General features: G+C 41.2%; 1 protein-coding gene and 1 pseudogene across 3 annotated transcripts in view; one reads left to right on the top strand and one right to left on the bottom strand.

The window, feature by feature from the left end:
• sash1a (SAM and SH3 domain containing 1a) overlaps positions 1-25,545 on the top strand; it is a 232,250-nt gene that overhangs the window by 89,656 nt on the left and 117,049 nt on the right. The window lies entirely within an intron of this gene.
• On the bottom strand, positions 19,794-20,998 carry LOC140365245 (interferon-related developmental regulator 1 pseudogene; annotated as a pseudogene).

Genomic DNA, 25,545 nt, shown 5'->3' with positions numbered 1-25,545 from the left:
TAGTCCTGACTCTGGCACCAGCAGGAGGCCGGTCCATGTTTAATTCTGACTCTGGCACCAGCAGGAGGCCGGTCCATGTTTAGTCCTGACTCTGGCACCAGCAGGAGGCCGGTCCATGTTTTGTCCTGACTCTGGCACCAGCAGGAGGCCGGTCCATGTTTAGTCCTGACTCTGGCACCAGCAGGAGGCTGGTCCATGTTTAGTCCTGACTCTGGCACCAGCAGGAGGCCGGTCCATGTTTAGTCCTGACTCTGGCACCAGCAGGAGGCCGGTCCATGTTTAGTCCTGACTCTGGCACCAGCAGGAGGCTGGTCCTTAGTTCTTTTTTAGTTTTTTTGTGTGTTTATGAATAGGTTTCCTAGGCTACCTACTTTGCCTTCACATTTAGCGTCCCCCCTAAGTTCCTCCCATTGCTGAGCCCCATCAGTAGAGTCATAGACACAGTCATGTTTGACATTACATTGGGGGGTCAGGGCACACTCTCTTTACCCTCAGCCGTTGTTTAAAAGTTCCATCACTGTTTTTGATGTACTTAATTACAGAATTACAGCGAGCGATGCACACTGCTATTTAGAGCTGCAGCACTCTAACCGCTAACCACTGTCATTACTCCAACAGTCTCAACAAAACAAACAAACTTGCCCGAGCAGGCAAGTTTCTCCACTCACACGTGCCAATTAATTACACAGCTTGTCTATCTCAGACTCGCAAAAATCGATCTCCTTCTTGCATTTTGTTCAGTTGCAAAGTCCATGTGCTGCACCGGCTCGGGGGGCTCGCAGACAAACATCAGCAGCGTCACATAAATCAAACTTCTGTGTGTAATTGCCCCTCTAATGGAACGGGATTGTATCGATTCTCCAAAGTAAGTGGACGTGGCGTTTCAGAGCGCGGCTAAATAGAGTTGTAATGACTGGCCCGCTGCATCTCCCATTGTGCGGCTCTGAATGGTAATTCTGAGGCTCCAGCTGCACCAAAGAAATATTGAGCCGGAGAGGACGCACGGCAACACAAAATGACATGTTTAAAGACGCTTTTGTCAACCGGCACTAATGTAAGTCTCTGTGTAGCAGTTTGAATTTACAGTACGGTGCAAATGTTGCTCTGTATGGTTGGAAATGGTCCAGTATGAATATTTGCCGTTGTAACAATATTTGCCTATATAGCTCTCACAATTTTTAAAGCAAGACCCACAAAGCGAGAAACCCTCGACCTTATAAACCTCTCAGCGGTAAAACAAAGCTAGAACATTGGCTGCTGACATAATAGTTAGTTAGTTACTGTAGTTTTACATGATGGAGAAATGATTGTAGATGACATCAACTGTGTAAAAGGTGCGTGCAATGTTTTTGATCGTGATACAACAGCATAGAATGTTTAATGCTCAAAAACATTACTTAAAGGACACGTATTATGCAAAATTGAGCTTTTAACCATTATAACATTGTTCCCTCATCAAACGTCATAACTAGGGTGACTGAAATGTGCACAATTAACACACAAGTTGGGATGGGAGTAATAATGAGACCGTCAAAATGCAGGTAATTAAGTACGGTACACTTCTATCAGTGGAAGTGAGTGCATTTTGGTGATTCTAAAGCCATATTTTCTCCATTTTGGCAAAAGAAACAACAAATATTACTTCATTTACGGTTGGCAGGTATCAAGGTGGTCAAAAATCGGGACAACTGGGACATGTCTTGTATAAAACTGGGACAACTCAATGGTTTTGGGATACATCTGCTGGGATATGGGACACTGAACTCAAAACTGGGATTATCCGGGGTAAATCGGCACGTCTGGTCACCGTATTCATACCTGTAGTTGTAAAAAGTCATCGAAAACACAGAATTTCCCAGTTTCTATATAGGCAGTTTCTACACCCATTTAACTCTCTCATCAATAGATGGCGCAAAAAGATAATTCGTGCCGCGGGAATCGTCAAAGTGACTTGGAAGTTATTTAGTTTTTTGTAAACGTACTCCAGGGCACGAGGAATAGCACGAGATCGCAAGTATTTGAAGAATGTGTAACTTGTCTCTACTAGATGCATACTGGCATGACCAAACCGCCGTTCTCACACTGGTGCCATGCGGTTACTTATCCGCTGCCAACCGCACGTCAGACTGAATAAGCTGTTTACACAACCACTTCTCGCTCCGCTCACTTTTACACGACTGTTGATACGACGATAAAGCCGCGCCCGCAGCTTTGGACGGTAAATCTGACTCGTGAACGCCGATGTCTCAGACGCCGGCGGATCAAAGTTCGCCCGCACCGCCTTGACATCTTAATAACCGCCCGCAGGCATTTTTTGATACGACTCTGTCTGTATTCCGGCTGTTGTTTTAAACCGCCGGGTGAAATCCATTCTGATTATTCACCACTTTTGATAATGTGATGAAAAGAGGTGGGTGACGAGCTTTCCCTCGTAGACGTGGGCATCGATTCGTGCGGTTTGGACCTGGACCGGAGCCAGTCTCTGAGCAAAATGTCTGCTCCTAAATCTGCCAATGGCTCTGTCACATGTCCAGCATTTTTCCCACTGGCTTTATGAGGCTGCTGGCTGGTACATCGCACAAAGCTTGGCTAATAGTTGTCTGCCATGTAGCAATTTCGTTTTTGCAAAAGATGTGAAGCGACCAAAAACAACAGTGCTAAAGACTTAACCAGTGTTGATCCTATTTTATGTACAGTTACATTATTTTATACAGACTTTTTGTTACACTGCCAAAAAGGAAATTCTAGATAACATGGAATTCAAAATCTTTATTGTAGTTTTTTTTTTTTTTTACTAGTTTAGAGTCATTAACTTGTGAACTGAGATTATGTTATTGTTGCTAGATTGTTTCTCACGTTTAAATATTACTTAACAAGTCAGATAATTTGCCTTTAGGGTAAGAAATTACGCTTAGCAGTTTGTCGGATACATATTCTATTATTCAGTTTAAATTAATTATAAATTATATAGAAACCAGACCAGAAAACAGGTTAAATAAACAAAATGAGCAATTTAATCAAACCCGGTGACGTCTATTCTACAGTTGCTGAAGCTATTTTAAGATTTCCACAATCGAGCAAGGATTAGGAGGGGAAAAAAGCTCTTTCCACACTACTGTCTCGTGAAATCTTTGTGTGTTTGACAGTTTTATTCCATTTCCAACATTACCTGGGCGCGGCTCTCTGATGTGTCACTATTTTACCCCGACTGGCCTCGTCTTCTTCTTCATTTAGAACTCACGACTAATTATCTCCACGTCGCTGTTGAACAAAGAAGTCATGAGTAAAATTTTGCTGTTTATCCCCCAAGATGCACTGCTGTTTTTGTAGATTAGCCTTGCTGTTATTTTCAGAAGACACTGGCGTTGTGACGGTAGCGCGGAGTAACCTTGGAATGAATGTAATTGTTTGTTTACACGGCTCGCGTTTGAAAGCCTCCAGACGGCGCAGTAGACCTTGAAAGAAGTGGAGAAAACTGTGTTAGCAACGTAATAGGATAAACTATGATAGAGTGTCCTTTTATCTCTGACAGCCTATGCACGCATACGTACGACATGCGAGAGATGTCATTTACATTCATGGCGGGAGCTATAGCACATCCATCACTTGTCACAACTCGATGACTGGAGGATGAAGATGAATAGGTTGCTCTTTTCAGGGCTGTGCCAGCGGAAGTAGAAGTGGAAGTACAAGCTTGTGTGTACTTGGTGAAAAGGTACAAGGCTCAGGTGTGCCGTGTGACCTACAGGTTAATATGCACACTTAAGAACTACAAAAGTGTCTTGTAAAAGTCAAAAAGAGGTTGAGAAGATATATGTGACAGTGACAGGAGGTTTGTGGTTGTGGTGTCGTCTACATTGTGTGCAAGCAGTATAGGCAGTATAGGCAGTATAGGCAGTAATGGCAGTATAGGCAGTATAGGCAGTAATGGCAGTATAGGCAGTAATGGCAGTATAGGCAGTATAGGCAGTATAGGCAGTATAGGCTGTATAGGCAGTAATGGCAGTATAGGCAGTATAGGCAGTAATGGCAGTATAGGCAGTATAGGCAGTAATGGCAGTATAGGCAGTATAGGCAGTAATGGCAGTATAGGCAGTAATGGCAGTATAGGCAGTATAGGCAGTATAGGCAGTATAGGCTGTATAGGCAGTATAGGCAGTAATGGCAGTATAGGCAGTAATGGCAGTATAGGCAGTATAGGCAGTAATGGCAGTATAGGCAGTAATGGCAGTATAGGCAGTATAGGCAGTAATGGCAGTATAGGCAGTAATGGCAGTATAGGCAGTATAGGCAGTATAGGCAGTATAGGCTGTATAGGCAGTAATGGCAGTATAGGCAGTATAGGCTGTATAGGCAGTAATGGCAGTATAGGCAGTAATGGCAGTATAGGCAGTATAGGCAGTAATGGCAGTATAGGCAGAAAAGGTAAAGTAGGAGGGGCCCCAGCCGCTGCCTGATCATTAACAGCTTATTTCTGTTGTTTGTGCTCTCAATTCACAGAACTAAGAGCACAAACACCAGATGACCATTTAATTGTGCTTCTCGCCGTGGACTCTTAACTGTTAGTTCACAAATACCATCTAAGTTGGCAAAAATAAAATAAAATGTTTCATGCTTAGCTTTACATTCATATATTGTATTTATTTATTATGACACAAAGATGTTCAATTGGCCAAAGAGAGTAAATACACAGTAACGTTGTCCCATGAGAGTGGAGTTAATACATTCATGTGGCCTCAGACTTCCTATTAATTAGTCCAAACCGGCCTGTAGGAAGAGTGCGTTTTAGGTGGTCACATGTTTTCTTTTGGCGAGCGAAGGTGTGAAGGTCACGATGACAGATGTGCCCCTCCCTGAGCCCCCCCCCCCCCCCCCCCCCAACCCAAGCCATCAACAACCCAGTGCGAACCCAGTCACACACCACTTGACGCTGCCCTTTCCGTTTTCCCACCTCATTGGCTCATCGCGGCGCCGCCATATGTTTACCCATCCAGCGAGGTCAAAGGTCACTGCATCCCCGGCGTTGGCTCTCCACCTCATCAGCCTCCTCCTGACGAGCTCCGACACACTTCCTGTCGTGGAATATTATTCAGGAAATGCAGATTCGGAGCATGGCTTGAATTCCATCAGGTGTCATTGTCTTTTTTTCCCTCACCCTCGCTCAGTTTGTAGAGCCGTAGAAACAAGAGTAGAAGACTAGAAGCATTTAGTTTAAATAATGAATGTTTTAATGAGCTGAAAAGCTGTTTAAAGTGTAAGAGCAATAGAACAAAATGCTTATAAACGCTTCAAAATTTGCAAAAACGGACGTCTAAAATGTGTAACAATGTTTTCTGTTTGATACCATCTTCTACTCATATCATTATTAACAGTGTATTTAAGAGGATTTGCTCAAAAAGGGATGGAACCATATTTGTATTTAGAGCTGGGTTGAAAAAATCGATTTTCCGATTTTTAATCCATTCGCATATTAATGACCGATTATCGATTCGTACGTCCAAAGATCGATTTTTTATTTTTTTTTCCTCGGTCTAAAAATAACTTGAAAACAATCATGGCGTTGGACAGAGATGGTAACGTTAGCGTAACACTTTAGACACCTGAGACACTGAAGGCGAAATAGAAGGGACCAACGAGCTGGACAAAAGTAAAGCGGTGTGCAAAAAGTGCGGAATTTAGGTAAAGCACAGTGGTACTACCACCAACTTAAAGAATCATCTGCGGCGGCATCACCCTAACCTGTCCTTGGGACCGCTTGGGTGAATTCTTAATTATTTTCAAGCATAATAATAATGCACTGGTTAGTGTCCCAGTAGAATCCACTGTTGCAGATGTAGTCACCTCAATGATGTCCTCCATTTATTGTCCTGAATTATCTTTCTTGAAGGTAGATTGACCCTTAACCTTTTCATCAGTCTTCCAGCCATCAGTAACTACCAATACTTGTAAGATTTGCTGTTTAATATTGATATAATACTAGTTTTAATATGTTGCTTCTCTACATGAAGTGAAGGAAACGGTTCAAATACATTTTTCATTTTTAATAACATTAACCCCCGGATCGAATCGAAATCGGATCGAATCGGAAATCAGATCGAAATCGGAGTGAATCGGATGGAATCTGAGAAAATCTGAAAAAATCGATTTTGAAACGTAAAAATCGGAATCGAATCGATTCTTGAAATTTGAATCGAAGCCCAGCTCTATTTGTATTGTACTATATGATCTGTTTTTGCAAATTAACCCTTATATTTCTTTGTGGTTAATTTTAAAATCCAACATTCAAATCTCAAACAAGACATTTACAAGCATGTTTTTGCCTATACTCCTTGCAATATGCAAATAAAACAGCGCAAAATGGGGCAAAGTTATGTCAGAAAAACCTCAAAATGCCACCTACAGACTCCCTGTTAAACACACCTACACAGCGCGGGATGACAGGGTGCGCCTGGAGATGCGGTCGCCGATGCTTCCTGCTGGTTGGACCCGGCTTCCTGTCTGGAATAGCAGAGCAAACGGAGGCGACCCGCCGAGATGAGGACGGTCACTATTGTTAAACACTCACTGTCCCAGACGCTGTAGTTTATGACGCTGTTATTTCCAACACAGCCGGGGTAAACAAACGCTGTTGATGGATGTCCATGACCTCTGACCTCCACCGCGCTGCGTGGAGTTTTCCTGCTGTTTTCTTAACACTATGAGGTGGCTATGTGATGAAATATGGCTCTCGCTACCACAGTGGGATAGACAATATATTGCCTCGTCTTATGTGCTATTTTAAGATATCCTTATTGAATACATTGCTGTCCTTTTGGAAATATTACCTTATCAATAATGTACATTACCGGATACTTAAGCTGTAGCAAGGCTTGAACTGATCTCTTTAGTGACACCCTAACCCCTCACAGAAGAAGTTGTTTTTGGTCAATGTTTTTTGAAATTTTTACACCCGGAAACTATTTAATTTTTTTTTTTAATGACTTATTATCCTGGAGCTGAAACTCATCAATCTCAAAAACTTCAAAAAACATTTCCTACTGGACACATGAGGGATTGCACAGACTAGTGAAATTCAAATGCCGTATTTTTCCGTCTATAAATCGCACCGGCCAAAAAATGCATAATAGAGAAGAAAAAAACATATATAAGTTGCACTGGAGAATGAAATGCGGTTGGAAGTGTGAAAATAACAGTATAAATATAAGTATAAGTCGCACCCCGGCCAAAACTATGAAAAAAGGTGCGACTTATAGTCCGGAAAATACGGTAATTCTTTCTAAGCTAATACATTTTACACATTCATCAGACCTTTTGAACTTGTTCTGCAGCTCAGAATGACTCTGTGTGTGTCATCTCCTCCATTTCTTTCACTAAAACAATCGTAATATGTTTATTTCCACCTCGTTTTTATTCTTTAAAGCATAGTGTGAATCTGTAGAGGAAGCTGGATCACTGTCCCACTGCCCTACGTCACAATAGAGCCTTCAGCAAAAGCACAGTCCATGCATTTAAATAGGAATATTATTATAATGTGTGTGTTTGGTCCTGGTTCAGGTACGAGCATGTTGGTGGAGGGACAAGCCTGAACAGTTGACCTCCAGGTTTGATGTTACGTTAATGTCACAGAATTTACGACGGGGCCTGAGGGGCCTGAGGGGCCTCTGAAGCGGAGGCGGTGTGTGTGAATGGAATGACGGGGCGAAGGCAAAAGGGCGTGATTTTTTTCTTGTTCTTGTGCACCCGTCAGCAAAAAGCGCCGCATTAGCACCAGAGCAGGGCACAGAGTCTGGACTGTGGAGAATGTAGCGCTGTAGGTGTGGATGTAGTGCTGTAGGTGTGGATGCGGCGCTGTAGGTGTGGATGTAGCGCTGTAGGTGTGGATGTAGCGCTGTAGGTGTGGATGTAGCGCTGTAGGTGTGGATGCGGCGCTGTAGGTGTGGATGCGGCGCTGTAGGTGTGGATGTAGCGCTGTAGGTGTGGATGCGGTGATGTAGGTGTGGATGTAGCGCTGTAGGTGTGGATATGGCGCTGCAGGTGTGGATGTAGCGCTGTAGGTGTGGATGCGGCGCTGTAGGTGTGGATGTAGCGCTGTAGGTGTGGATGTAGCGCTGTAGGTGTGGATGTAGCGCTGTAGGTGTGGATGCGGCGCTGTAGGTGTGGATGCGGCGCTGTAGGTGTGGATGCGGCGCTGTAGGTGTGGAAGCGGCGCTGTAGGTGTGGATGCAGCGCTGTAGGTGTGGATGTAGCGCTGTAGGTGTGGATGCGGCGCTGTAGGTGTGGATGTAGTGCTGTAGGTGTGGATGCGGCGCTGTAGGTGTGGATGTAGCGCTGTAGGTGTGGATGCAGCGCTGTAGGTGTGGATGTAGCGCTGTAGGTGTGGATGCAGCGCTGTAGGTGTGGATGTAGCGCTGTAGGTGTGGATGTAGCGCTGTAGGTGTGGATGTAGCGCTGTAGGTGTGGATGCGGCGCTGTAGGTGTGGATGCGGCGCTGTAGGTGTGGATGCGGCGCTGTAGGTGTGGATGTAGCGCTGTAGGTGTGGATGCAGCGCTGTAGGTGTGGATGTAGCGCTGTAGGTGTGGATGCGGCGCTGTAGGTGTGGATGCGGCGCTGTAGGTGTGGATGCGGCGCTGTAGGTGTGGATGTAGCGCTGTAGGTGTGGATGCGGCGCTGTAGGTGTGGATGCGGCGCTGTAGGTGTGGATGTAGCGCTGTAGGTGTGGAAGCGGCGCTGTAGGTGTGGATGTAGCGCTGTAGGTGTGGATGTAGCGCTGTAGGTGTGGATGTAGCGCTGCAGGTGTGGATGCGGCGCTGTAGGTGTGGATGTAGCGCTGTAGGTGTGGATGTAGCGCTGTAGGTGTGGATGTAGCGCTGTGGGTGTGGATGATAACTGACGAGAGAGAAGAACGCAAGGCTTAGATCGTGCAAAATTAGCATATCTTTTTCCATCTCCATAAAAAAATTGTTGTGTTGGTTTGAAGCTCCATTGTGTTTTTAAAGTCCAAATGCCTTGACTAGATTCATGTTCTGATCATGTCAGAGTGCAGTGCCGGTCTTGTGTCTTCAGGGCAAAATTTGCCTGAGGGATTTTTTACCAATTACGGTTTGTAATTCCAACATTAACAAAGTTCTGAGGTTAAAAAAAGAAGAAGAAAATAATATGAAAGACTAAGATCACCAGTATTTTTCAGATTTTTTTTTGTCTGGTTGGTAATACAATTTTAGGCACTCTTGGGGGCCTCTGGGGGTTTTGGCTGCTTGGTCCACTTATTGGGTCAGTTTTAAGATAAGATAAGATAAGATATTCCTTTATTGTCCCACATGGGGAAATTTCATTGGTGCAACGCAGGTAGATACAGAGGTAGATACAGAAGAACAGATCACTTATAGGAAGTCTGAAAAACACTTTCAGTAGAAGATCTCCTATAAATAAATAAAAACTCCCATAGACAAATAAATACATAAATACCATTGCATGTGATCCCGACAGTAATTGCACATGAATATGTGTCACGACAGCACATAGATTGCACATGAATTTCACAGTAATTGCACATACGACAGAATTGCACATCAGTATTAGGTTAGGTCAGTATTGCGACGGGATAACGTGACGATCTCCGGGTAAGACCACCCCGGGTTTTGGTACCCGGGGTGGTCTACACTCAAGCACAGAGTATGTTTCAAATCAACTTTATTAGTTTAAATTTGTTTTAGGCCAACAATATGTATTTGTATCAATAAATTAATCAACCTTTATGTACAAGAGCCCTTTAAAACACTTGAGATGTCCAAAGTGCTTTCCAATTTTTGACAGTGTAAACAATGAAACAAACTGTATTCAAACACAGTATTTACATCACTAAGATGAAAGAAAGACTTCACATTATTCTTATGAACACAGAGGTGTTTTGACTTGCCCATTATATTTAAAGTGCTCTATGCAACTTTTCCTATGGAGAATCCGCCTACCGCTTGTCTCCATGGAGATGTGATCGTTTACACAGGGATGTTCCACAGTATTGCGTTTAATCTCCATGGAATCAACAGGTGGCAGAACCATGTCAAGTTACAGGTCAGATCTGTGGAGAGCCGACGGTAAAATTAGCACTTTGTCCATAAAACACAAGACAACTTTAATGCCATACTGTGGAACATTCCAGATGAAGCGATGCCATGAAGATAAGCAAATGGTGGAGTGGAACTTCAACACAAAACACTAAACCCAGGTGTTAAAAGTAGTAGCAGTAGTAGCAGTAGTAGCAGTAGTAGCAGTAGTAGCAGTAGTAGTAGTAGTAGCAGCATCAGTAGTAGCAGTAGTAGCAGTAGTAGCAGTAGTAGTAGTAGTAGCAGCATCAGTAGTAGCAGTAGTAGCAGTAGTAGCAGTAGTAGTAGTAGTAGCAGTAGTAGCAGTAGTAGTAGTAGTAGCAGCATCAGTAGTAGCAGTAGTAGCAGTAGTAGCAGTAGTAGTAGTAGTAGCAGCATCAGTAGTAGCAGTAGTAGCAGTAGTAGCAGTAGTAGTAGTAGTAGCAGCATCAGTAGTAGCAGTAGTAGCAGTAGTAGCAGTAGTAGTAGTAGTAGCAATAGTAGTAGTAGTAGCAGTAGTAGCAGTAGTAGCAATAGTAGCAGTAGTAGTAGTAGTAGCAGTAGTAGCAGTAGTAGCAATAGTAGCAGTAGTAGTAGTAGTAGCAGCATCAGTAGTAGCAGTAAGCAGTAGTAATAGCAGTAGTAGCAGTAGTAGTAGTAGTAGCAGCATCAGTAGTAGCAGTAGTAGCAGTAGTAGCAGTAGTAGCAGTAGTAGCAGCATCAGTAGTAGCAGTAAGCAGTAGTAATAGCAGTAGTAGCAGTAGTAGTAGTAGTGGCGGCTGGTGGTACAAATTATAGGGGGGGCTATTTGACATGACCGTGTTTTTGTTTTTAAATGTCCAAAATTAAAATTTTAACATTGACTGTATGGATCATCAAATACATTATTGCTGTATGGAAAGTTGTCATTTACAGCTTTCTTTCATGGGTTTTCTAATAACAAAAGCATATTTTTATCAATAGAAGTTAAATGATACTTAACGCTTAGCGTTAGCCTTATGCAAGTAACAAACAAAAAAAAACTGCGTGTTTGTTGTCATGGTAACAGAGCACGGGGTTTGACAGATCACATGTCTCGGCTCGGATTGATACAAAATCAGCCACTTTCATTTCAACACGAATAAAGCCAGAAAACAGTTGAGTCGTTTTGGACGTACCTTTTGTCACAGACGTCTGTAGATGCAGTTTTAAGACGTAAACATGGAAAACACGGAGTGTGTGGCACTTCCACGTAGGCGCGCGCACATGCCTCTGTCTCTAGCGTAAAAAGTGTAGCTCCGTGGCGTAACTTCTACATTCAAAAGGGCGCTTTCTGGAGCGCCCCAAAGTCGCTATTTCCCTATGGAGAAAACCATAGTGACGTAGTCACTTTTGATTGTGATTTGATTGGCTAAAAATCCCCATTGATTTTCTATGGGACTCTGGGGCGCTATTCAAAGTGACACTGGCTGCGCCAGGCAGCAGACCACGCGGCGCACAAACAAAGTATACATCTATATCTATTTATAGATATATATATGGATACATATTATTATTTTACACATTTACATTAATAAGAATATAAGATATTTTTGAATAAATTATATTGTTTTTAGACACAAAAAAATTGACGTAGTTGGCAGATTGACAGGGGGGGCGCGCCCCAGCGCCCTTAATGGACCAGCCGCTGCTGAGTAGTAGTAGTAGCAGCATCAGTAGTAGCAGTAGTAGTAGTAGCAGCATCAGTAGTAGCAGTAGTAGTAGTAGCAGCATCAGTAGTAGCAGTAGTAGTAGTAGCAGCATCAGTAGTAGCAGTAGTAGTAGTAGTAGCAGCATCAGTAGTAGCAGTAGTAGTAGTAGCAGCATCAGTAGTAGCAGTACTAGTAGTAGCAGTAGTAGTAGCAGTAGTAGTTGTAACCCTAACCCATACAGCCTGAATGAAAGATGACTGATTGTAAAATATGCTCTCACTTTCACTGATTCATTCAACCATTCAAATTAGAGTTTTACTGAACGTCCTCCAGCAGAACGTTCCAGTAAACGGTCTGCGGCGGAGCTACGGTGTTTGCTAACTCTACCGCACATTATTGTCACATTTCTTTCCCCAGCGCTGCATGTTTTCTGTGTTATTGTGTTTTTTAGTGAACGGTAGAAAACGTAAACAGCATTCTGGCAATTAAGCTCAGGCGATGAGAGGAGGTGTCGCTGTGGCTAAATAAGAAGCGTGTTTGTGTCTGAACAGGGATTTGGTTGCTATGACGGCATGAAATTGCAATTGGCCTGCGCAGAAGCATGTAGAAACTGCCCTTTATTTTCATTCAGGTGATAGTGAATGTGTCGCCCAATTCTGCCTGTTGCATTACACTGCTCTCCCTTTGCCCTTTTACTTTGAATTTATATTTCATTCATAATAATAATACTAATAATAGTTTGATCAGAAGTGGAAGTGTCGGAACATACAGGTGTTGAAATTGCACAGCATAGATTTGTGTTATTTCTTAGATTGTTTTTCCCCCATATTGCTTGTGTTGGAGCGGTAAACTTGTTCCACTCAAATTCATGATTTCTATTGTTTGAAATGACTCTCTTGGTATAAAATGGACAAAAACATATAAACTCTTTAAAGGTTTCTAAACAAAAACATTCAGATTTCTGGAAATGAAGGCAAAAGTGAAGTAGAACATGATGTGATGGATGACAATGGAGAAATTGTGATTCACTTCAGAATATCACAAGATATGAAAACTAAAGGTTGTTTTGTCAAAGGAAAAACCACCAGTGCCTGGTTTGAACACATTTATTATATTTTACTTTATTTATTTATTTATTTATTTAATTTGAGATTATGATAGACACTTAGCATCTATGATAATGGCAAAATCCAGATTTTTAGGTTTTACGGGACAAATTTTTGCATCTTTATCGTTTATTTTATTTTATTTTACCTTCAGATATATAATAAGATAAGATAAAATAACCTTTGTTTGTCCCACAATGGGGAAATTCCAGTGTTGCAACCCAGATTAGGCACAGAAGTATAATAATAAAAAACGATAACTTAAAAATTGTATAATCTTAATAAGAATAACACTGTTATATGGACAGAAAATATTGCACAAAGGATTATATATATTACATACTTCACCACAAATTTTACTTTTTGTGAATCTTAACGATTGTGCGGCTAGATTATTTTATTTATTTTCATCTTTTGTAATAAAAAAATCCCATCAGCATTTAGATCAGATTCAAATTGAAGATGTTTTATTTTGAACATTCTGATTACAAAGTTTTTTAAAGAGCAAAATCTTGTGCTGATAATGCATTATACACACTTTATTGGAGTTTTTTGTATACACGTTTGCATTTGGGCTCCTTCAGTCTTAACAGATGTAGAAATAACTCTATATGTTCACAGTTTCTATAACACACATTCTCATATATAGCATCTCATATGAAGTCTTGTCCACTCGATCCTAAAAGACAGAGTTTTGAAATATATTTTTAGGCATCAGTTTTCACAGACACGTCGCTCTGCCTTTTGTTTCCAATTTTCATTTTCTTTCATGAATGACTCTCCGCCTTAACACAACATATTTACCTCGACAACATTCACCCGTTTTCTTAAACACTTTCTGAACCGCGCTCATCCTCGATTCACCCGTCCGGACTATTGACACACTCCACTCCAGAGTAATTACTCCTGTTCGTTTAAATCAATTAGCAATCCTCTGCATCATTAGCCGCTTATACTTTTCACCGGGCGAGAGCATTACTTATTCAAAACACAGTTGGCTGGTAATGCTCGGGTAATGCTTACTTAATTGTCTTAATGATATACTGATGCCGTCAAACAAACAGTACGCTCACATTTTCCCTCTTTCTTTCCTCTTTTCCACGCTTTGTCTTCGGCTGCGGACGACTTCAGGTAAGAACAAAAACATAACACGAGCGAAATAACTTCTTCCACACAATTATAGAGATCAAAGTAAGACTCCGATCAGATCTCGATAGGATAACGGCGTCGGACAAAGAGCTCACGGGGGAACGATGCCAGACAACAAGGTCACCCCATTGTGGCCGCTGAAAAGTGCAGAATGGCGAGCGCGGGAGATAAGGATGGCATTGTGGGTAATTGAGATATCAATCAAGCGGGGTTATTTCAGGGGTAATTGCCGGAGTTGTTTTTTTTTTTTTTTTTTTTTCTCCGTCTGTGGAGATGGTAAAAAGAAGGAGATTGGCTTTGGAGAAAAATATGAATTTGATTTGGAGAAAAATATGAAATTGCTGAAGCATTTTTCCGCCATTATTTGGAGTTGCTGCTAAGACACTGCTTCCTGTGGCACGGCTGATGATGGAGTAAATTTAGCTTGTTTATGAGATTCAAAACTATGTTTAAATCGGTTTAGTTTCCTATATAACTCCAATCTGAAAACTCACTCTTTATTTAATATGCGATTTTTGTTTCTATCCAATATTTTCCATGTGATATTTCAACTCTATATTATACTTAGTATACACTATACTTCTACTGCACTTATTATGCCTTTTTATATGTACAGTTTTTTCCACACTATAAGTCGCACCTTTTTTCATAGTTTTTGCCGGAGTTCGACTTATACTCCAGAGCAATTTATATGTGATATTATTTGTTATTTTCACACTGGAAACCGCATTTCACATGTTGATTATTTTCACACTGACGACCACAAGAGGGCGCTCTAGGCTCTAAGCGACGCAGAAGAAGAATCTGCACTTCCTCTACCTCTGGAGTTGTTTAGAAGTGACTGTTAATATGTTACGTTAACATACCAGACACTTACCACAGTTCTGTCTGTGCGTCATGTAGCTAAAGGTGTTACGTTAGCATACGTACACCTATTCACCATGTCTCTCATCTGTTATTATTTTAAAATGCATTTAAAATTTCCCCCAAAAATGCAATTTATACTCCAGTGCGACTTATATATGTTTTTTTATTCTCTATTATGCATTTTTTGGCTGGTGCGACTTATAATCTGGAAAATACGGTATTTATTCATATTAATTAAAGCGGCGCTTTAATTAATATGAATAAATACAAAAATGGGAGGCCAAGATTGTGGACCGAAACGCACCTTTTATTTACAAGAAATGAAGTCAGTCAAATCTTGTCTTTTATTCTATACCCAATATCGTGTCTCGTCTTGTGCGATTTATGTCCCGTCCCAGGCCAAATATTTAGCAATGGCAGTTTACAGGATTCAAATAATGTCTGTCTTTCTACATTCCACTAGCTTTATTCTAAAACGGAACTTTATTTTTGACATCCAATTCAAAATAGCACAATACATGGTCACAACAACACAGATGCATATATAGAGTATATGATCACATAAAAATACAACTTGTTTTAAAAGACAGCGCAAAGCGATATGTTTTAAGAGCAGAGACACATTATTGTTACAGACAAGGATATAGTTATACATAATAAACATATGATATAGACATGATAAAACAAAAGTGAAATGATGACTATTCTCTCTATTCTTTATGAAATCAAACTTCCACTGCAAAAGTAAAGTTATTGTGATATAAACAGAACAAAATTTGCATTATACTTTTAAGTGTACTTTTTTGGATTTCATTGAAACGACTTAATTTTTCTTCTCAAATGGTCACAATTATTAGTATTTAGTTGATTATATTGCAACCATAATCATGATTATTGATGAACTGAACCATCTAGACACATGGTACATGCATAATAATGGCAATAAACCCTTTTTAATTCAGATTCTGATTCTGATATGCAATTTAAATGCTCTACCGCCTCATTTTCTCTCTGGATGTCAAACCTTGTCCTAAAACTGCACTTTCTTTTTGTCTCACATTCAATATACCCGGGATTAGCGTTGCTCCTTCTCCTGCCGAAACAAGAGCTCCGCCTCTTTCAATTTGGCGACGGTCTCAACTCAAAATCAATTTTCTTCTCTTGACATTCGCTCGCACTTTATGTTCATGGACGGTGTTTGGTGCACGTTATCAAATGCCAGTCTAAGTGTCTATGGCCGAGTGGAGGAGGAGGACTCACTCTAAAGGGCTTTGTTTTAAGGGCATTGCCGCTCATGAATATTCCAATGCCTCATGAGATTATTTCTTGCAATAACGCGCCGCCGCTCCCCAAGGACACCGAGCCATGCGGCCTACACTTACACATACACTTACACATACACTCCTACACACGCCCAGGTAGATTATTTATTTATTTGCATAAAAATGTTCACTTTTAATTTTCCATTTTCTGCCCAAGTGCACACAGGTCCCATACGCGCTGCATGGTTAAGTCTGAGAATAAGCTTTTAATTTTGGCGATGGCATTAACGTCCTGCCCGCTGGAATATTTGGAAAGGATTTATGCATTTCCTGGTATTTGAATTTTGAATGTATTTATTTATTTATTTTTGTTAGACTTACAAGATTTGGGGATTGTTTTGCACCACCACTTCTGCCTCTCTGCCAGGAGGTGATTGATGGGTTCAATTCCCAGGATGCAGTGGTGTAACGGACAGTAGCAGTCAGTTTTGTTACTTAAGTAAAAGTACAGATACGGGAGCGAAACAATTACTCAAGTAAAAGTATGACAATAAAATATCTGCTTAAGTAAAAGTACAGATACGGGAGCGAAATAATTACTCAAGTAAAAGTAAAAGTATGACAATAAAACATCTACTTAAGTAAAAGTTTTAAATTACTTGTTTAAAACTGTACTTTTAGAGTCAAATGTTTTTTTGTTTTTCAGACAGATTTAGCTAATAACTATTAAAAAACTGAATTGATTCCCTCATTTTTCAACCTGTTTTTATTTGTATGTTTTTGTTCGCACAAATTTGGGACGATAGCTCAAACTATGAATGTGCTAAAAAAACAACAACAAAAAAACCTCCGCCATCTCAGCACGTCTCAATCAGTAAAGAAAAGCACTTTTTACTCTTTAGTGGAGTAAAAGTAAAAAGTATGCTCTGTAAAGTTTACTAAAATGAAGTCATAATACTAATACTTGTACAGCTGTGATATAACCTCAAAAGAAACGTGTGATTGATGTATTTCACAGTGTGGTAAATGATTTTGAGTTCTACGCTGACATAGTAATCCCAGGTGTTGCTATAACTACATCTTCCATTTGTTTTTAACGGCCACAGTTCACACATGCCATATTACCATCAACGCATTTTAAACAGTAAGGGAAATAAGTACACACAAATATTAGTAGTTTTGTGTCCTGAAATGAAGCCTGCATTAATCTTTTCCTTTTGTTTTATTTAAATCTTAACTAGATTCAAAATGCACACGCCAACTACACGCATGTCATTCTCATCACAACACTCCATTTGCCTTTACACGTCGCAGGGGAAAACTTGCCATTACATTGAACTGGATGTCCGGGATCAGAACCATGTGATCTGATCTTGCGCCGTATAAGTGTGTATTTTAGTACTTAAGTGTAAGATTGAGTATCGGTTAAACATGTGGGGGTATTTTAGCTTATAGTGCTGACTTCCTATTGGACATCTGCAAGAACCATTATGACCACTGCTGTGTTTTTACATGAGCTTGTATAAAGTATCTTTGACTTAAATGAATACAGCTCTTTTTCTGTCAGTTTTATTCATCACATCTGCAAATAAACAACAGCAAAAATGTCTAAACGTGTCAAGAACATAGACAGAAGAATAAATAATGTGATCATCTTAAAGTAGTCCAGTATTTCAGAGTCCTTCTTTCAAATCTATCCTCAACCGTATGACCAGCAACAATCATAGCTCTGTCCTCCTGTCATTTTTTTAATATCTATATATTTTTTGAAGTCCCTGGCAATTAATGAGCGATTCGCCGGAGCGTGGAGCCGACACGATGTCCACATTAAACGGACAGAAGTCGGTGGAGCGCTGCGGCGGGAGCACGTCGTCGACAACCTGAACAACCACCGAGACAAATGACGGCGAGGACTGATGTCTGTGTTATACGCCCGTCCGTGTCTGTTTGGATAACGCGCTTTTGAACGACAGCGTTTTGGATTTTGCTGAAGTGTGTGTGTGTGTGTGTGTGTGTGTGTGTGTGTGTGTGTGTGCGTGTGCGTGTGCGTGTTGTGTGTGTGTGTGTGTGTGTGTGTTGTGTGTGTGTCATTGATCAGCGGCGGGTCGATAAGTCTTTAGATTGATCGTTTACCTTCAGCTGTCTCCTGTAGCAATTGCTTTTCATCTGCGGACGTGGGTCAAGGCTTCTGTCTATCTGTTTTTGCCAAAGGTGCACATATGTCACTTTATTGGGGCGGGGATTGGCCACTTTTGACTGTATCCATGGAGATGTAGAATGTTTCAGAATGGTTTTACAGGAGTTTTGTTGCTTAAAATACCGTGGAAAAACATGCTTTCTTACTTTGAGTGCGCTCGCCTTTCCATAGATATGACAGAAAAGTTACATAGTGTAGTGTAGACGTTACTGATAATATTGAATTATTTCTAAAACGTCTGTATTATAAGATATTCCTTTATTGTCCCACATGGGGAAAAACAAACTCTTATTTAATGAATTGGTAATTAGTAGTAATAAGGTAAAAAGTAGAGATGCCATGAAAAAAACGGTCCCTTATAGATTACATTCCAGTCACATTCTGATCTTTATTGATTGTATAAAATTGTCCCAAAAGTCACTGTTATAAGTGTGAAGTCATGTCTGATGTTGAGGTCTTCTTCCTCTGCATCTGCTTTGGAGTTGAAGGCGATTGAGATTGTCTGTGCTGGTGAGAAAGGAGACATTTAAAGTAGGAGTAGTGGCACGTCCAGTATCGAAGTGAAGGGGACATGAAAGCTGTCCCGCTCTTTGAAGACACCGGGCTTTAGAGAAGGATCTCAGACATCAGCGCTCTGTCGGGACGAGCGTGGCTTGACTGTGTGAGGGAAATATCATTTGTGAAAGGAATTTTGACGGATCATTTAAAAGTCCACATGAGAATTATTTGCTGCTATATATATTGTAAAGTATCCGACATGAACCAACAGAACAAAACAATGAGGAAACTACTTCACCAGAGTTGACAAAACCCAATAATAGAGTTTATACATTTCAGGAAATACTGTTTCTTTGAGTGTTTTATTATTTGTTTGTGGTAACAATATCTTTTCTTGTAACTTTATTTAATGCACCCTTCAAAATGTTTTGGGTATCAATAGTAAACCTTAACCTTTTTCTTGTACCTTATGTTTTAATGGACATCCAGCAAAACTGGTACCCATCTTACTGATTAGCTTATTATCTTACTGTGTTGGCCCTGCGACAAGTTGGCCACTGTCCAGGGTGTACCCCGCCTAAGGCCCGAAGTCACTGGGATAGGCTCCAGTCACCCGCGACCCCGAAAGGGAACAAGCGGTAGAAAATGGATGGATCTTACTTAGCTGCACATAACATCATTTTGATTGTAAATGATGTTAGCTTGCAAGAATATGTTTTTATTTGAATTGGAAAATACACAATAGCTGGTTTATGGTAATGGCGATACTTCTTTTCTGGATTCCTGTATTAATCATCACAAGGACGTTTACCTTTTTCCTTAAATTGCTCTGTGAATCACTGTAATTACACAATATTTCATTTTTAATTGTTTTTATTTTTGGGGTCAAAATTTCCAATTCAGTGAAAAAGGAGAGCGACCCAAACAAAAAGAAGATATATTTAAATGATGATTTATGAGGATTTAAAACTCTCCCACATCAAACCTCTTGTCCCTGAACTTGCTTCTACCCTTTGTCTGAGTTTTGAATGCAGCAGAGTTTTGGAGATGCCTTTCAGAGCGAGAGGCTTTCATGGCCTTCAATGTTTCTGAATCGACCAATATGGGTGGTCCCAATTCAAACACATGACGGACAAACTCATTTGTCTCTAGGTGAGAGTTCATTCCAGAGCCCACAAACTCCCTAAAGGCCTCATAGGTCCGCTTCCTGGCCCAGCTTGCAATGGTCATGCGCTCAGTCCCAATATGAATGGTCTCAGTCTTGAAATGTCCATCCTCAACAGCTTTCTGTACATCCCTAAATACAGAGCGTTGCTTCCTCTTGTCATTTTTGGCCCTGTGTTTGTTGTCGTTGGTGGCCAGTGCTGATAATTTATCGCGCAGCTTGTTGTAGTTGTCAATCCCAAGATCAGCATCCATGTCTCGCGCTAATTCAAAAATCAAAGCAATTGTCTCCCCAGCCGTTATCCTCATGTCGACGTCCTCGCTCTCCAGTAGTCCCGGTAGTTTGAGCATGTGTTTGCGAAGGACGTCCTTGAGTTGGCTGCCCGAGCGTGAGAAGAAGAGCCCAGGACAGCAGAGCGTTGGTGTGGAGTTGGTTCGTCTCAGCGTTCACAGACAGAGTGGCACCATCACCTCTCACATACAACCTGGTGAACAGGCTCTCGAAGCACTCCATAGTAGAAAACACATCCAAAATGTCTTCCTCTGCGACCAAAGTGCAGAGACCCAAGCTTATGGCCACAGCCTGCCTGGTCTGGATGTTGGAAGATTCATCTGCCATAGTACTCTTGAAAATGGGTTTAAGAGTTTTAAACACCTCCTGAGTGTCTTTACCAGAGCCCAGCTGGATACAGAGCAGACACGCTAAAGCAGCCGCGGCCCACTTTCCCTTTTTTGAGACATCGCTCAATGCTGTCTGTGATGGTCGCTCTTCTATTGGAGATAAACTCATTCAGGATCTTGTTGGCCAAAGCCGTCTTCAGCCCGTCCAATGCAGTCTGTCTGGTCTTGGCGTTCTTATCCATGGTGCTGTCTATGAACCCATTCAACCTGTACTGCAAGTCGTCCAGGGCTGTGTCCCCATCACCACGACCTCCGTCTGATGCACTGCTGCAAAGACTCGGCGACTCCATGGACGTGTCTTTATCGCTGGAAGGCTGCACATGTCCACAGACTACAGACTATGGCCATACATTATGCACTCGCGTTGGCTTCTAGATTTCTCTCTCTCTCTTTTTTTTCTCTTTTTTTACAGTATAGCGTAAAACACATTCTTTGAAGCTGCGGTAAATGCACCGTTTAAGTTGGTTTTCAACTGCCATTAAAAGTAACAACAGCACAACAAAAACATCTAGTTTATTTATGTCGTTTTGGAAAATGTTTATCTTTGCTTATATTAGATCATGCCAACCACACAAAAAAAGGAAATTAACACAAATAAATTTTAGTTTAATTTAGTTATACATCAAGCTAGTTTTTTTTGGGTTAGGCAGTTTAGTTCATTTTTTCTTATAAAGCATGAATCACACAACAGCAAAAAAGCAAAAAAAGAAGCAAAAGCTGTTAGCTTTTGAATAAAAGCATTAGGCTCTACACATGCTCATTATCTATTGTCTAACGCCAGCGACAGCACTGATCTTGGCCATTAAAAGTGTTCCTGTCTTTCTCCCTGTCACGCTCAGGCAGCAGAATGAGGCAGAGTCACACTGGGCAGAACTGAAAGATCACAGATAGTCATCATTATCCTGCTCCTTTTGTCCCGCGGTGCAGCAGATCAATAGCCAGCACGCAGCACGACTCTGCTACCCACACGCTCATTACAAACCCACTGTCCACATGCGACTAGCTCATCTTAGCATGCTAGCCCACTTAGCACATCGCAATGAATATTAGCATTGATTGATCTTGTATTCAACATTGGTAACAGTTTTATGCGCTTACAATTAGCATTTAGCCAGATGCCAAACCCTATAGCCAATCTTCGCTATATTCAGCCAATTTTGACGAAATGAGGTCACATTATGTACAATGTTAATGAGTTTCTATTTTGGAAATAATTGGCAGGAAGTTGAAGGGTAGGAGAAGGAATTGGGTCTTGACATAATCCAATATATCTCCAGAGATGATTGTGAATGTTAGGCAGTTTGGTGTGATAATGCTGGTAAATGATTTTTTTTTTTTTGCTGGATTGGCTTTATATTTGTGTCTAAGTGTAGTTGTCATCAGTAAAGACCAGTAAAGGAGATAAGATAAGATAAGATATTCCTTTATTGTCCCACATGGGGAAATTTCATTGGTGCAACGCAGGTAGATACAGAGGTAGATCCAGAAGAACAGATCACTTATAGGAAGTCTGAAAAACACTTTCAGTAGAAGATCTCCTATAAACAAAAACTCCCATAGACAAATAAATAAATACCATTTCATGTGATCCCGACAGTAATTGCACATGAATATGTGTCACGACAGCACATAGATTGCACATGAATTTCACAGTAATTGCACATGAATTGCACATGAATTCCAACAGCAATTGCACATACGACAGAATTGCACATCAGTATTAGGTTAGGTCAGTATTGCGACGGGATAACGTGACGATCTCCGGGTAAGACGACAGTTCTCCGCAGTTTCATCAGTTCCTCCTTTGTGGAAACGCGGTACGGCGCCGGCCGGGGGGCGGGGCCGGAGCCGGGGGGCGGGGCCGGAGCCGGGGGACTCAGAGCCAAGACACATCGCAACGACACGACGAAAACACTCAATCCAGCCGAATAAAGTCAAAACAAGTTAATTTAAAGCGATTCCAGTGCGTGTCCCGATCGTTCGTGAAGTTCCTCTTTCATATAAACGTGTACATAAACGTGTACCGACGACACGCCGTACTTTAGCGCGGCCGGAGGGCGCGGGGGGGTGGGCTGGTGGGCTCGCTCGGAGCTAGCTCACGTCACAACAACACAACGAACACAACGAAAAACGCTCAAATCCAAATGAAGAGGAGGCTGGAGTGTCTGCTCCTGTGGTTCAAATGGGGCTCAATACCACAACAAAAGAAGAGAGATTGGGTATCAGAGGATTAAGATTATAAACCAAAAGTGATCGATTGTTATTGTTTAAGGATGAAAGGTATGCAGTTGGTTTAGCGTGTTTAAGTTGTTTAAAATGCTAACTTAAAGAGTTAATCATCGTTGTTAGATGGTGCAGTATGCGAGATGATATGATTTCTAGACCATCCACTGAGCAGAACCCAGAAAAAAATAAATAAAGGTTATGCAAATGGCTTCACATTCACAATTTTAGCAGTGAGTAGCAAAAAAGAGTGCGTTTGGTTTGTAACTTACACCTAAAATAAGAAAAGCAGGTAAACAGAAGTAGAAAAACAGATACACAGTAAGGCCGTAGTGACACTCACTAACACACTGATAGACTTTGTGATCACACACATTTAACTGAGTTAGCCTTTAGCTACCTAGCATGCTAAAGTCTGCACAGTCGGAGCAACAATGGAGAAACTATACTTTCAGTTTACATTTTCCCGTTTACAGTTCATTCTGCCACTCATTTGGAATGTTGAGAAGCTTTTTCCAAACAAAAGTATGTCGGTGCATAACCTCTATTGTGTTTATTTTATTTGTGTATGTCTGTATTTATTTGAAAAGGGACATTGCCCATTAATCAACATGTAAATGGGCCAGAGTTAGCTAACATGATCTAATTTGCATGGGCAGTGCAAAAAGCTATCCTAAAAGTGAAAACACTTAAAAATCACACATCAGATATTACAAAAGTATACAATAAAACTGCACAGACAAATACATTTATATATAGTTCTCTCAAGTATGTGGTTCAAGCCACATTTGAGTTCTTCTGTGATGAATGATACAGTCTTCACTTATTGCTCCTCTGATCACTCTGTCCTCCCCCATCTAAAGATCACAAAGTGAAGTTAAGCAGGAGCAGAGCCATGTTTGATCTGATACAGATGTTTTCAATTGAATAAGATTGTCCCAATTCATCAACTTGTATTCGGCAAAATATGACAATGATGATATTTGTAGTGTTTTTGTCCGGTGTTTTTAGAGCTTGTTTATATTGTAAAGTTGTTTTGTTGTGGATGAGGTGTTGGACCAGCTTACAATACAATATGAAATATGTGAGAGGATCATGGCAAATAAGTATGTTTTTTCCAGTTGATAAACAGTCTCTGATGTATCTGAAGTTTGATTTATTGCTAACTGTCTGAATGTGTGTTTTGAAACTGACATTTGAGTCTATGTAGTCCGAGGTATTTGAACGTGATTAATGTTCTTGACTACGAGGGATATGCTGTCGATTAAAGTTCCAGAGGGGATTGCATGGTGCCCCTTCAGCCTCTTGTATTAGCTCTTGTTAGCTTTCCCAAAATGTCATCCACCTCCTCTTAGTGCACAGCGTCACTCACGGCGCTGCTTGTTTGCTCGCTCTTAATCACATGAAGGGCACGCTGCTTACAGAATTTGCTGAGCATCAAAAGTGAAGTTAGTGGCTCTCTGGAGAAGGCTTCACTGGCTTTGAGGAATACAGCTGTGCAAAGAAGTGTGTGTGAGAGAGAGAGGCTCGGTATAACAGATGTTCTTTGGTGTTTTATAGCCCCCAGAGAGGAGAGTGCCACCTGCTGGGGGGGCTCTGTGCTGCGGATGTCCCCACGCTGTGACCTTTAGAGTCTATCTCCATATGGCTGTATACTGCTGGGCATGTCAGTGACGAGGATCTGTAATTAAGCTTTCATCAGTTGGTCAAATGCAATGGGAAAAGATGGATTGGAAGTTGTGTAGCGTCTTTCATGTGAACTGCAACATTGCGGTTCCATACTTTGGCCTTGGATCCTTAAAGTTATTACGCAGTCACTCAATTTTATTTGTACTTAAAGTTTGTATTAAAGTGAATAGGACTTTTTTGCTAGTACTACATTTTGCATCTTTTTGTGCATCCTTTTGCTTTTTTGCATCGTGTGCAGTTGTATCTTTTGTACTCTTGCTTCTTATACTATTTGCAGTATTGCAGTATTTTTGTAGTACTTCTTCAGCTCCCATTCACTTTGTTCATTCACTTCCCAATTGTTTTGCTTTCACAGGTTACATTTTTTCATGGATTTGTACAGTTGAGCCTTTATTGTATTTGTTCGGATGGTTTGACTATTCGCTAGAGCTGGGTTTCGATTCAAATTTCAAGAATCGATTCGATTCCGATTTTTACGCTTCAAAATAGTTTTTTTCCGATTTTCTCAGATTCCAGCCGATTCGATCCGATTTCGATCTGATTTCGATTCGATCCGGGGGTTAAAGGCGGTATGGACGATTTTTCGGCGATTTGAGAACGCAGGCGGAAGTGCGCATGCGCCCTCCCCCGTGCGGACTGATACAACACACACGTGCGTTTGTTTATTAGCGCAACAGAGCGCATCACATCGCTCGTCTCCCGTAGATTTCTGTCCACTTCTGCGTCAGCTCGAAATGTCTTTCTCCGTCTTCATTTTGCCCCGTACACTGAGGGAACTATATTATGATAGATCCATGCACTTAGGCACGCGGAAACGTGGGGACGAGCCTGACGCGGCTGCAGGTGAGCGGTAGGTGCGTTTTATGATTGATACGTGGCAGGACAAATGATTTATCCACGCCACGAGGAAATATGATAAAAAATTTGCTGAAAAAAATTGTCCATATTATTAAAAA

Source organism: Eucyclogobius newberryi, unplaced genomic scaffold (assembly GCF_026437365.1).
Source record: "Eucyclogobius newberryi isolate DKJ021-1_F unplaced genomic scaffold, fEucNew1.0.hap1 SCAF_1, whole genome shotgun sequence".
In the NCBI taxonomy this organism is placed as follows: Eukaryota; Metazoa; Chordata; class Actinopteri; order Gobiiformes; family Gobiidae; genus Eucyclogobius; species Eucyclogobius newberryi.
This window is presented reverse-complemented; position numbering and strand designations above follow the sequence as displayed.